Source organism: Saimiri boliviensis, chromosome 12 (genome assembly GCF_048565385.1).
Source record: "Saimiri boliviensis isolate mSaiBol1 chromosome 12, mSaiBol1.pri, whole genome shotgun sequence".
Classification (NCBI taxonomy): domain Eukaryota; kingdom Metazoa; phylum Chordata; class Mammalia; order Primates; family Cebidae; genus Saimiri; species Saimiri boliviensis.
The window spans coordinates 94,607,849-94,622,272 of NC_133460.1; the positions used below are offsets into that span (position 1 = coordinate 94,607,849).

At 36.9% G+C, this 14,424-nt stretch overlaps 1 protein-coding gene across 11 annotated transcripts in view; it reads left to right on the plus strand.

The window, feature by feature from the left end:
* ADD3 (adducin 3) overlaps nt 1-14,424 on the plus strand; it is a 127,264-nt gene that overhangs the window by 63,610 nt on the left and 49,230 nt on the right. For 2 of the 11 annotated variants that reach the window (XM_074382857.1, XM_010333031.3), the window contains one exon: nt 10,298-10,389. The exons of 8 other annotated variants lie outside the window; for them this stretch is intronic. The gene's annotated coding sequence lies outside the window, so the exon portion shown is untranslated. Of the gene's footprint in view, nt 1-10,297; nt 10,390-11,626; nt 11,772-14,424 lie in introns of those variants that run through there. One more of the 11 variants, XM_010333041.2, reaches the window with a different exon arrangement.

Consider the following 14,424-nt stretch of genomic DNA (forward strand, 5'->3'; position numbering starts at 1 on the left):
TGCCCTTCCAGTTTTAATTTCTTTCTTCCTGGAATTTATCCTTTGAAAGTTCCTTTAGTAAGTTCATAAAACTTTTTAGTGAGACAGTGTTTTATTTTGCTCTTTCTCTCCAAAGATGGTTTTGTTAGATATACAATTACAGACTGACATCTCCCAGCACTTTGAATATATTTCTTTGTCTCATTGCTTTTATTTAGTTTTCTTTTGAAATCTGTTGCAGGTCTAATTGTCAGTCCTTTGTAGGAAATCTGTCCCTAGACCACTCTGCAAAAAGTCTCTAGCCATGATTTCCTTGAATATCTCCCCTGATCACTCTGTTTCCTCTTCAGGAACTTTGGTATGTTGGACTTTATTAAAGTCTCTTAGTGTCTCTCTCTCTCTCTCTCTTTTTTTTTTTTTGAGACAGAGTCTCACTCTGTTGCCCAGGCTGGGGTACAGTGGCTTGATCTCAGCTCATTGCAACCTCCATCTTTCAGGTTCAAACCATCCTCCTGCCTCAGTCACCTGAGTAGCTAGGATTACAGGTGTGTTCCACCATGCCTGGCTAATTTTTGTATTTTTAGTAGAGACAGAGTTTTGCCATTTTGGCCAGGCTGGTCTCGAACTCCTGACCTTAAGTGATCCACCTGCCTCAGCCTCCCAAAGTGGGATTACAGGCGGGATCTCTTTTGCCTATTCTGTTTCTTTGTCTTTCTGTACTTCATTCTGGCTGGTTTTTTCAAGTCTGTATTCTAGTTTACTCTCTTTCTAGTTAGGTCTCATGTATTGTTTAATCCATTAATTTTTTTCTGATTATTCAGTAGTCCTTAAAATTTGCTGGTCTTTATAGCATCTTCCTTTCTCATGCTTTTAATTTTACCTTTAAAGATTTCAAACATTATAAAAATATTTATTTTCTGTTTAATTATTTCATTGTCTGTACTTCTTGGATATGGGATGGGGTTGTCAGATTCTCTTTTTCTGCTCACTTTTGTTGAAGGCGGTTTGTTTACTCATGTGCTTTGTACTTTTCAGTTTGGAAGTTGGCAGTCTTTTATCTGTGGGAATCCTTAGGCAGCCTGTTTTGAGGGCACCCTTCTTCAGGTAGGATTTATGTTTCTTTTTGCCAGGTATTTCAGGTTGCTACCAGCTTAAGACCACTTCATGTTTCTCTCTTGGCTTGGGGTTTTCTGGACCATGCTGGTGTATAAACCCAAATCCCAAATCTTTGTGAGTGTAGGCCTGTTGTTGCAGGTTAGCAAGGGAGACTTTTTCCGTTTAGCATTCTGGAAAGACAACGCTTTTTGATTTGAGTGTTTAGCTCTCTCTGTTAAGGGATAGTTTTGTTTTTTGTTTTTTGTTTTTTTGCGTTTTGGTCAACCCTTCAACATTCTGGCTTTTTGTGGGGTTCTCTATAGCAACTCCCCACCTTATAGAAGGAACTTTTTACCTAACCCACAACTTGGGACTTGAAGAAAACCTGGTTTCTAATTGTTGACTATGACTTAGAAATTCTTTTGTAAATTGTAAGCAGCTTATATTTCTTTGAGATGTAATTGTCTAGAATTTTTGGAAATTCTGAAATAAGAGTTTTTCCATGAGCATTTCTTACTAATGGTATGATCTACATAATGACATTATGTTGAGAGAGGTCTGTATATTTAGATCCCTCTTTTGAACTCTAGCTATAAATTTTTGTTTACAAACTGATGAGCCAAAATGTTAAAGCTACACTTAGTTGCTCTGTTCTATGTTAAGAACACTGGTCTAAGCGCACTGGTCGCTTTCTGATTTAGCAAGCACACTTTGACTTCTATCATGGTGAAAGTAAACGCTTGTTGAATGTACAGTGTCTTTTAAAAAAATTCTTGTAGAAAGATGTTAATGCTTAGAATCAATAGATTTGATAAATTGTCTACAGAAAACTTGAAATACCTAACTTATTTTTTCAAGTTTCATTTCCTAGACTATGGTAAAGGCAGTAACTGTTAAACTTGAAATTGAATAAAGTAATTTGCATCTGGAAGAAAGTCTTTTTAAAATTTTCTTTCTATACTTTCTAGCCACATGATTGAAAAAATATTGCATATGTATATTATGTTCTCATTTTCAGTTTTTTTAAACTTTAAAGCAACTTCAAAGTTGCTAACTTGGGCCTTCTTTCTTCCCTCTGCCTCCCCTTTTTATTTAAAGCATCATGTCATTTATTATGTTGGACCAGCAGGAATGAGTTTAAAGGGGTTGAGAACTGTTTCAGATTAATAACTTGGAAATAGCCCACAGGCATCACAGTATTGCTTATCTTGGAGTAAGTTTTAAGAACACAGTCATTGAGAATTATTTCTATAAGCTGCCAAATTTAAAGTTGGAGGAAGGAAAAACCTTACACTGATCCACAAAATTGCTGTCAGTGTACTTCATGGGGGTCTTGTAGTTTGAAGGATGGCATAGTCCACAGGATAAAAAGCTTCATCCTGGCAGTTAATAAGTAATGTTCTGTGTTTACATAGAGTTTATATTTCTTTCCTCAAAGTTCTCAGTTTTTCATTTTCGTGTATAAGGTATACATTGCCTTTCTAAAATACTAGCAATACCAGATTATTTTTGCCTTGACTTGCTTTGTTTTTTCATATTCCTATGAATGGTTTAGTTGTTACTTCTTTAATATTTTTTGAAGTGATAGGTATTTATTCTAACTTTCTTTATACTGAAAAAACACCCCCTACTTTTCCTTCCCCCATTTACAGGATTGTGCAACCTTTCAGTTAAACAAAACCAAAATTGTTCACTTGCTCTGTGTTCCACCCCCTTGAAATAAGCCACATAGCTCTCTGTGGGTGTGGCCCGGTCTCTTTGGCTGCCACAGTTACTTGATCGCTTTATCTCATGTCACCCTTGGCTCCCTATATTGTCTCTTTATCTGCTTGCTTAGCTCCCCTTCTTTCTCCTTCCACCCAGTTTTTGTACTCCTCCTGTCACCTTCCTTCTCAGAAGCTTTTCCACCCCCCTCTTTTTCTCTGAATATTCTGAGGAAGTTACAGCTGGCCCTCCATTTCTGAGGGTTTCACATTGTCAGATTCAACCAACTGCGGATTAAAGATATTTGAATAAAAATACAGAATACCACTATTTTCATAGCATTTATGTTGTATTAGGCATTATAAGTAATCTAGAGATAACTTAAAAGTATACAGGAGGAAGTACAAAGGTTTTTTGCAAATATCACTCCATTTTATATCAGAGACTTGAGCATCATGGATTTTGGTGGCCATAGGAGGTCCTGGAACCAATTGCTGTTGGATACCTAGAGACAACTGTGCGTATACACTGTCCAAAGAATTCATCGAGGGTTTCCTACTCCAGGATTAAACTTCTGAACTGAACGTTTTGAAAGGCAAGAGGGTTTTTTCTTTTTTGTCAAAGTTTAGATGTTGTATGTGTGAATTCATTAGTATAAAATACTGATGGCCCTTGCTTTTTTTTTTTTTTTTTTTTTTTTTTGAGACGGAGTTTCGCTCTTGTTACCCAGGCTGGAGTGCAATGGCGCGATCTCGGCTCACCGCAACCTCCGCCTCCTGGGTTCAAGCAATTCTCCTGCCTCAGCCTCCTGACTAGCTGGGATTACAGGCACGTGCCACCATGCCCAGCTACTTTTTTGTATTTTTTAGTAGAGACGGGGTTTCACCATGTTGACCAGGATGGTCTCGATCTCTCGACCTCGTGATCCACCCGCCTCGGCCTCCCAAAGTGCTGGGATTACAGGCTTGAGCCACCGCGCCCGGCCGACCCTTGCTTTATGTAAAGTATATGCTCCCAAAATGTTGTCTCATTTTTATAATCCCAACACTTCAGGAGGCTGAGGGAGCTGGATCGCTTGAGCTCAGGAGTTTGAGACCAGCCTAGGCAACATGGTGAAACCTCATCTCTGGAAAAAAAAAAAAAAAAATTTATACAAAAATTAGCTGGGCTTGGTGGTGCAAGCCTGTGGTCCCAGCTACTCAGGAGGCTGAGCTGGAAGGAGCGTTTGAGCCCAGAGAGGTTGTGGCTGCAGTGAGCCATGATCATGCCACTGCACCCAGACTGGGCAACAGATGGGACCCTGTCATTTAAAAAAAAAAGTTGCCTGTATCTCAGTATAACAGGGTTAAATGCAGGGGAGATTACTGTTTAAAAGAACCTGGCAAGGAATCTTTAAAGAATTTACATAAATAATCCTACCTTAATTTCTCGGTTTTAAAGTGTTTTTTCTCTCAGGTTGTCATGATCATATATGCTGTAAATGATCTGCATATTCTTCTGGGTAAAAATGGAAGATTTGTTATTTATGTGTACTTCCATGTAGAAGAATCTTAAACATTTATCCTGTGGCATTTTCTCATCAATAATAAGTTGATAAAAATAAGTGGCCTAGTCTCAGCAATTTAACATATCCTTTTCAACTTTAAATGTGTATTTCATCACCTTAGCCCATTTTTCAATCCAAAAAAGTAACCTTTCTCATATGTCAACAACTTTCTGGGCCAGTGAACCTTATAACTTCAGTGCCTTACAAAACATAATGCTTATTAGTTGTGGTGGCTTGTTTTCCTTCCCACTCTCTCCCATTAAATCTACCTTGCTTATACCTGATGTCTTTAAGGATTTGAGCCCATAGGGTATAGTATACTATAGTGCCTGTTGACCATGGAATTTGTTTATTGACCTTAGTATTAACCTAGAACATTCTTATGCCTCTTTTCATGGTGATGTGATGTCAGATTACAGTTTGACTGGCTTTCAAGATAATTGGTCTTAATTATTTCTAAGTCATTGGTTAGTGCAGTGTAAGAACAAGCATTGTTTAAGAAAGAATATAAATGGCTTTTGAGTTTCTTTTCTTAGCCTGCAAGTCGGAAGATTAGAGTGAAGGCAAAAGCACATGACACAAAACTGTGTGGTTTGCTAATAGATTGTAGGCTTCCTGTAGCTTAAATTATACAAACCACTGTAAACTGTTACCCAGTGAAAATTTTGATTTCCCTTTTGTAAGTTGTAATCCTTGATAGTTTTATTTAAAGTAAAGCCATATGTTAAAAGTTTGTTAAAACATATATCATCTTTTTAATATCTTTCTTCTCTTCACCCTGTATGTACTCATTCTTTTTAGACCAGCCTCCAGGGTAACTGCCCCTGTAACCTTTCAAATATGCTTCTTTCTCTGAAGCTGTAGTATGTCTATTATAACAATAACAGACTGTGCTACAATGATCTCTCCCTCTCCCCTGTCTCAACCCACTAAATTGCTAGTATTTTAGGGTCAGAGGCAATGTCTCATTCATTTCTTACATTTTCTACCATGCTACCTGTTCAGTTGTAGAATGTAATAGTTGGGGAATGTATTGTTAATAGAATAAATGTCTTTAAGCAGAAAGTAGAAAAGAAATATTTTGTGAATTGATTTACCAAATTAGAATTTAAATAGATTAAAAAAAATCTAAAATCAGATTATGTGATCAGTACAGGTGTAAATTGCAGAGAATAAGTTGATATTCTGCACTTTAGTAATGTTTGAGGGTAGTACGTATGATTCTGTAAACTAAATCCCTCTAAAATGTAAAGAAGAGATATATTTACAGACCAGTTTTGGTTTTGTTTTCGTTATACTTTCTATCATGCTACTGAATATAGATAGATGGCAAATCTATCAATCATTGATTGGAAAAACACATTCAGATACTTTAAGGCAGGCAGAGTAATGTGGGAGTTGAAGGATAAAGATTGGGGGGAGGGGGTGCGGATATCCAAACCTGTCTCCGGCCCTGTCTTGGAAAAAGCTTACTTATTGTATTTGAGGACATTAGAGCATTAATTTTAGAGGATGGGATGTGGCGCTTGTCATATGTAGGCAGCACAAGTTCTAGAGCTAGATCTGAGAAGCTGAGATTGTTAGTAGGCCTACACATCGTGGTTGTTTTTGGTTTTTGTTTTTTTTTGTCGGGGGGAGGCCAGCTTTGCCTCCTACCTGTCTGACAGCAGTGTTTGAAGCTAAGTGCTTGAATTGTATTTGGAGGATAATTTTTAGAAACATTATTGATGAATACTTAAATATCCCAAGATGTAAAAAAATTGGGGGAATGGCTTTTACTGAGTAAAGTATTTGAAATGTAAAACATATTTTTCGAAGTAAAGACATGTCTCAAAGTTGGAAAAAGCAATTAAATGCCTACAGAGCCCCATATCCTTAAATGCAACCGCTCAAAGCAAAAGTAACATTTTTAACAAATTGCAGGGGAGAGGGTTTCAGTCCAACAAGATAAAAAGGCTCTAAGGTCTGCTATAGAACATTGTACCTATAATCAAAGATAATATATACTTAAATTTACGAGGGTAGGCTTCATGTTAAATATTCTTACCACAGTTAAAAATAAAAGTTATAGATTTAGAATGTAAAAACAAATTGCCTGTGTCATGAATATTTCATCTATTGTGGCTATATTTCATTTTATTTTTACTTCTTTTCTATCCAGTTTTAGAACTTTTTTCCGAAGAAGAAATTATTCATGATTGTAGATTTTTTAGTAGCACAAATAGATTTATTCTTCACTTTTCTGTGCTTTTTTTCTTTTTCATTTAGGCTGCCTTCACGAGGTGTTAATAAAATGCATAGTTTTCAAAAGTAGTATGCAATGATTAGAGCCAAAGCTATATCATGTCTTTCTACCTCAAGTTTGGCAACCTTGAAGATGTAATACAGCCTCACTAGTTTGGTTAATTTTTGTTTTAAATGGGGATCATGCCTAATCTTTAGACCTAATGACTTACTGAATTTCAACCTCAGCTTTAATAAAGCTAAAGATTGAAATTGTCAATCATTGTAGGTTATGCTGTCTACATTTTTTTATCCAGAAAAAAACTATTTTTGAACATTAACCATATTTTACTTATCCCCAACCGTTCTTGAACATTAACCATATTTTACTTATCCCCAATCTTTAGACCTAATGACTTACTGAATTGCAACCTTTTACTTATCCCCAACCTATTTTGAACATTAACCATATTTTACTTATCCCCAATCTTTAGACCCAATGACTTACTGAATTTCAACCTCAGCTTTAATAAAGCTTTAATAAAGCTGAGGTTGAAATTCAGTAAGTCATTGGGTCTAAAGATTGAAATTGTCAATCATTGTAGGTTATGCTGTATACATTTTTTTATCCAGAAAAAAACTATTTTGAACATTAACCATATTTTACTTATCCCCAACCTTGCCTTTTCTGTAATTCTTTCTTTTTAAATCCTGGATTACCTGTTTTAACAAAAATAACTATCAACTATTAAGTAGGCAAGGGACAGTATTCATTGACTATATATAGTATTTTTTAAACTCCTTTTTTAAGCCCTGGTCTAGGTCCTGAGGGGCCCTGCCCTCAAGTTGCACACTGCACATCTAAGAAGTCTACCCAGGGAATAGACAGTTGTCAGTGTAAGGAGTGCTATATTGGAAGTAAGCCAGAGGGTTGCAGGACTTGCGGCTTTAAACTTCTGGATGGAAGCATGTAGGAGGCTTTCCTTCACAAATCCGTCTTTGCAAGGGAGGCTAAACCAGGGCATTCCTCACATAGGAAATTGTAGAATGTAGTGAGAGATGGCTGCAGACAACCATTGCATTTCTTGGATAGGCTCTCATTATCTTCGGAAGTGTGAACACCATGGTCATTATTTTTATCAGGGAATTATCTATGTGGTAGTATCACTTGTGAGAACAGTTACTTGGGGGGACAAAAGCTGTGAGAGAGTAAGAGCTACTCTTGAGCTGCCCTCCTGCAGTTCGAGGGACATCTCTGAGTTACAACTCTAGGAAGGCAGACTGTTGCATGAAGCTTCCTCCTACATAGAACTCATACAACGCCTACACCTTGCCTTTGGTTTACCTTTTATCCAGGCCTTTTTTTCTCACTTGAGTTTTACTCCCTCAGCTGAATCCCACAACAGTCTGAGTTTTCTTTAACCTAGAACCTCCATAGTGTGTATAAAATTGGCCTATTATGAAAATCACCAGGGATAGATGAAAAATCACTACTCGATTTATCTCCATTGCCATTAGTTGTGTGACCTTATTTGCTTCACTTCTTTGAGTTTTAGTTTTCTCATCTGTAAAGGAGGCATCATAATAGTACTACCGATAGGGTTGCTGTGGGAAGTACACAGAATCAGTATGTGAAGTGCGTTGCGTAGCAGTCTGAATTATTCCAGTGGCACTTTAACTGCTTAGTAGCATTTAGATCTCTGAGGACACACAAGTTTGCACAGTTTTCAATGTTTTTACTATTTCATGCATTTTGCTTTGATAATCTCCCTGCCCCCTATTTTTCCGTCATTTTGCGTTCCTTTTTGAGGAGTGTTCATCCTTAGTTGTTTCACTTGTATCATAACTTAATGCCTATTACCTAGGCATAACCATTCAGTACTTAGGGATAGTTCCAGTGGGCTAAGCTCTAAGCTCTGTGCTATGTGTTGGGATACGAAGGTGCTCCCAAATGAGTAGAGGAACCCATGGAAGCAACCAGCTTCCCACCCCAGCCTTTAGTTAGACTAACATGAGTTTAAGTAACCTGATTTAAGCCGTAGCCGTTTAGACAGACCTGTTTTTTCCTTAGCCAACCTTGTAGTAGGTGAGAGGTTCCTTCCCATAGACATCTCAAGCTAGATTGAATGTCCCACAGAGTTGAAGCTTGCCAAGCAAAGCTCATCTCTATGGTTGTTTTAAGTCACTAATAGTTATAACATATTTCTAGAAGTTAGTGTCACCATCAACCAAAGATTAAACTTCTCCTTTCCTCTCCCATCCTGATATATCCTTGACTAGATGATGTTTGTTCAAACGGAAAAGCCCTTTTTTTTTTTGGTTTTGTGCTTTGTTTTTAGTCTACCACATGTTTGAGATGCATAGTAGTTCCTTAACAAATCAAACTTCGTGCCTTCAGGATTCATAACACTTCAGTTGGAGACAGCTTATCATTGTACTTGTTTGATTTCTGGCTCTTGAAAGCATCTTCATTTGAAAGCTTATGGAATGTTTCTTTCACTCCCCTATTTGGAATAGACAGTTGATTGACTGATCTTCATTGATCAAGCCCTGGACCTTAGTGGTGCCCAGAGTGAGTGTCCTATCTATATTGTATTTGAGAATGTACAGGCATTAGGAGTGTGTGAACTCTTGTGCAGCTGTTGTTGATTGGAGGGCAAAGGGGACGGGGAAGGCCCTTAGGACAATGAAGTCAGTCATGGGGCCACCTCATTTCCTCTTTATTTTTTTTTAAACAAAGCTAAAATATGTTTTCAATTATTTTGTTTTTAAAATGCCATCTTTCTCTTTGCTCTAACTTTTGTAGCAATAACTAGTCACAAGTCATTTTATGTACTGAAAATACAATATGACAAAATGACATTTTACAAAATTTAAATGAAACAGATAACTTGAAATAAAATTGGAGATGGAGGACAGGGAGAGAAGGGGGATAGCATACTTCATGAGTTGCACACAACCCCATACTTCAGTTGTTAAGCCTCTGGCACTTGCTATTTTTATTTAAAATCCACAAACTCAGTTGGAGGGTGGTGGGGAGGAGAATTTTCATTGCTTGGAAGTTACCCTAGAAGATTGGATCTGTAAATTTACATAAATCTCTGAAACAGGCGTGTATATGAGTGCCAAATAATATCTGGACTAACCAAGAAAAACTTGCTTTTCTGCATGACTGTGGTGAAAGCACTGGTTCCCAACAACTTTCACATTTATAAGGATTCTTTAAAGGACTAACTACACATTGGGCAAGTAGCTGTGTAGTCCAGAGTATTGGCTGAATTTAACATACTGAGGGCATGTGGATTCCTAAGAATGTCACACCTTGTCTATGCCAATAAATCAGAGTGTCTATTCTTGATACTAAATCTGATATCATTGGCAGATTTTCTCCTTTATTGGAAGGGTAATATTCAGAAGGGAGAATATTTTTTCATGTATTTCGCTCTTTTCTGTGATTGGGGTGTTTTCATGGGTTTTTTTTTTTTAAGCTATGAAATAATACTGGCAAGTCCCAAGAAAACTAGATCTGGATTTCATTTTGTCCCTTCAACTCTGTGTGATCTTGTGCACATTCCTGACATGTTACAAACAGCTTGTGTCTCTGAATGTGCAGTATCAATTTTCAGTGGTGAAAGCCCCAAAAGGAAACAGACTGATTCTTCCATGCACAAACAGCTAGGCAGTTGTGGATGGAATTAATTGCTGATATATATTGGCTGTGTTTTTCTTCTCTTGTCATTTCCTTTGCAGCTGTGAAAGTGAAGTTTGACTTGAAAACACATTCTGCCAGTGTAAATCCAAGAAGTATCAAGACAGGATTCTTCTAATATAACAACCAACTGGTAACTTTGAATTGTTAGTTTGAGGGGGGAGATGAAGAATAGCCAAGAGATGGAAGCAGGTGATTCATAATTACATTGAAGCTTGAAAAATAAATCAGGCAGTTGGATTATGAGAGGAGTATGTTGGAATGGTTAATTTATCAAGTGGTAAGAGTGACCTCATAATCCAACAAAGGCAGGATCAATCAGCAGCCCCTCACTAGGCTATCTCTCAGAATACTGAGATGTTCAGTACTCCAAACTGATTTTTTGTTCCAATGTGAGAGAGTAGCTCTTGGCTAGAGTAATGTGACAATACGCATCATTAAAAGTAATATTTTCCTGGTCTTCTCTCAAAGCCTTTTCCATTGTTCATTTTAAATTCTATGTAAACAATTATATAGTTTTTTTATATGCTTATTTTCTCAAACTTAATTTTATGATTATAGGAATTCAATTAAAAACTCTTGGTTGTGTGTCTGAATATGCATATACAGAAAATAGTATTGGTTAAAATCACTTTAATTATCAGATGTTTGGTAATAGCTTCAAAAATTGATAAATTATTTTAGATCCTGTTAAATATATACAGTATTTATACATCCTATGGAAAACTTTTAAAAATACAATTCCTAAACAATTATTGAAAAAGTGGATGATTACAAAATTTTAAAAAGTATCGTGTGCATAATAAATAATTTTCCCTTTAAATATACATTTCAATATTCCATCAAAGCAAGTCCATAAATGACATCTGATTTTGAAAGGAACCATTGCTAGCTGATAATAAAATAGTTTTTACTGTTTGTGCATTGCTAGGAGAACTAGAGCACTGGTGAGGAGAGAAAGTAGGTAATTTGTGTTCATGTTGAGGATCCCTGGAAACAGGCTGAAGTAATGTTTTAGAATGAGCAATGCTTCTGACACCTTGATATGTAAAAGCTGCTGTTGCTAAACTTAGAAGTTGGCATGGTTGGACTTCCTTTATAGTACTCCACTTCCATCTAACGCTCTGTTGGTTGAACTGTGTGATCTCTCTTGCATTTTATCTTGACTGTCTTCATAAACAAGAAATGAGATAAATTTTACTTCAAGGCAAGAAAGCTGATCTACAAACATGAACCCCCCCGCCCCCCCCACCACACACACTTTTTTAGGAGGATTAACCAATTAATTGTGACTCTGAGGCTCTGAAAATTGTGTGGCAATATTAATGTGCAGTTTGTTCTCACTGAAGTCTGCCTGGGTGTGTTGTTTCCCCCAGAGTGAGCTCCACCCTAGTTCTAACCACATTGAATGTGGATATCTTGCTCTTTAAAACAAAGTTCACTTTTGGGGCAGCGTTGCATCAGAATTGCCACACAAAAACCAGCTTAAGAAATGTACAGCACTTCAATTTTTTTGTAAGTAGTGGATTGTCTATTGTAATACTGATAGCTTACAGCTTAAGGAGAAACAGATAAGATAGATGGTTAGTTTTGTGCCTGCTGCTAGTAACATGCAATATTCTTCTTTGGGAGGAGCCTGTGGCTTTATCACTCAACCAGGGTTTTTTTTTTTTTTTCTTTTAGTTCACTTGTCTGCTTTTATTATTTTTTTCCCTTTCTTAAACAGTTTACTGAATTGTTTTTTAACTATTTTGGGGATGACATTGATGGTTCAAATGAAGGAAAATACTAGTATTCTCCCAAATGTGCTAGTTATTTAACTTAAAAATGCTTGAAGGTAGTGTTTTGTACTGAATTTATTGGACCCATTAATAGCATAATCTGGCAATACTGTGTTTCGAGACATCGTGACATGAACTTTGTGTGTAAGAGTGGGTACATTGAATTAAAAAGGCAGCATCTAAAGAGCCTTTTATTTCTGTCATAATGATGCTTTGTCCTGTTGCTGTTGGGTATTTGTCAGAAGAGTTGGGGCAGGCTGCAGCCCAAAGTTCTGTTCCATGCCTCATCAGTTCCGTGCCTCTGTGTTCTTTCTAGAGTTTGTGACGTGAATGGTGAGTTAAACTATAGGAGAATTATTGTTGTTCATTGAGGTTCATGTTCAGCAGTTTTTTTCTTTGCAACTGGGGTCTGTCTGACCTCTTTTCCCTCACATAATGAGTTTCTATTTGTACCTGAGTTTTAAATGCTTGTGGAGTGTTTAATTATGCACTGACTGAAATGGGCATGTGGAGAGAGGCTGTGCTTTGTGTTGTCTGTACTCTCTGGGGTGTGGCCATGTGTACTCTTTGAGTAGACACTCATTTGGTGCAAGCAAGTTGAACAACTGCCTCCATTGAAATCAAAGCTGAATGTTGAAAATGGCTAATTTCTGTAAAGTTTGCAGGGATGACATTGTGTCATCCCTTTTGGACTAAGACTTCTTAGCATCTCCTTGCTTCAGCTTCCTCTTTTTTACTTGCTAGTAATTGGATTTATCTGTCTTCTAGCTTCACAAGGATGTAAGAATAAAGCACAGGTATGGTATCATAGCAAAAAGTACTAGCCTGGGAATCAAGAGACTGTTTTACCTCTTTGGACATTAGTTTCTTCACCTATACAATTAGGAATTTGAATTAGCTTCCTCTAAGGTCTTTTCCAGCTTTGAGTGCCCCAATTTTCTTTGTAAAGACACATGATTATTCTACAAGTGCTAAAGGGAATATACTAGAATTGAGAACAAAAAATGTTTGGATGATACCTCAATCATTCTTTAAATGACATGAAAACTACAGCTTTACTTTAAATAAGTTGTGTCTGTCAGGAATTTTGAAATTTACTTTTTAATGTCTGAATAGTAGAACTAGCTATATAAATCATATCATCACCAAGAAAATACATTTTCAAGTTGAAATTAGGCCAACCTCCTGCCACAAGTGTTTACGTAGACCTTTCGTTGAACATTGGCTACTCAGTGTACAACTATTAGTTGTGTAGCCTTGGGTAAGTGGCTTTGAAACTTTTTTCAGTATATTTTGCATCATAACCCAATCATGACACACACATGTACCACTTTAAATCTCTGAAATAAATTTCTCTTACAACACAGAAAACACTGCTATTTTCTGTTCTGTTTCATTTCAAAAAATATTGGTTACAATGTACTGCCCCTTTGAACTCTGGAACGATACAGTTAAACTTCGACTTCTACAGTTGTGCTGGAGCAAAGCTTGCCAAGGAATTTGCTGTTAAATATTGGAATTAGAAGATTTTTAAGTAGATTTTTATTTGCAACTTTAATAGAAAATCATAGTTAATATCTCCAGTAATACCCTTTTGCTGAGTGAGTACATAATACAAAGAAAATGGAATATTTTTCACCAAGCCCTGTGAATCTGCCCTTCAGTCTCCTCCCATTTACTGCAGTCTGCTACACAATCTTTGTCTTATTTATGGACATCCTATTAGTGAGAACTAATACACATACCATGACGTGAAAAGCATGGAGAAGGCTTTTCTAGAGAACCAGATATAATGTGTCATGTAGATTAGATATAGACTGTCAAATTACCATTGATAAACCCCTTCTTTATCTTCTTCACCAGAGAGTTGTCTCCTAGGGCTCTGCAGAATTTCCTTTCTCTGCTTTAGCATAGGTTTAAAAGGTAATTTTACTAAAAAATGCATATGGCAAAGATGAAATAATTCAAAGGGACATATGAAAAAATGTTTTTCCCACCCTAATCCCTCAGCTCCACTCCCCAGAGGGAAATTATTTTTCAAAAAAAATTTTGATGGGAAAGAGAGAGGCAGAGAGAGAGGAGTGTATACACTACCCGTGTGAGAACTACCGGAACATCCTTTTAATACATATACAATTATACCACGCATACCATTATGTATCTACTTCATTCTTTTTTTTTTTTTAGATGAAGTCTTGCCCTGTCACCAGGTTGGAGTATAGTGGCATGATCTTGGCTCAATGCAACCTCCGTCTTCTGGGTTTAAGTGATTCTCTTGCCTCACCCTCCAGAGTATGTGGGATTACAGGCATGTGCCACCACCCCTGGCTAATTTTTGTAATTTTAGAAGAGATGAGGTTTCACCACGTTGGCCAGGTCTCAAACTC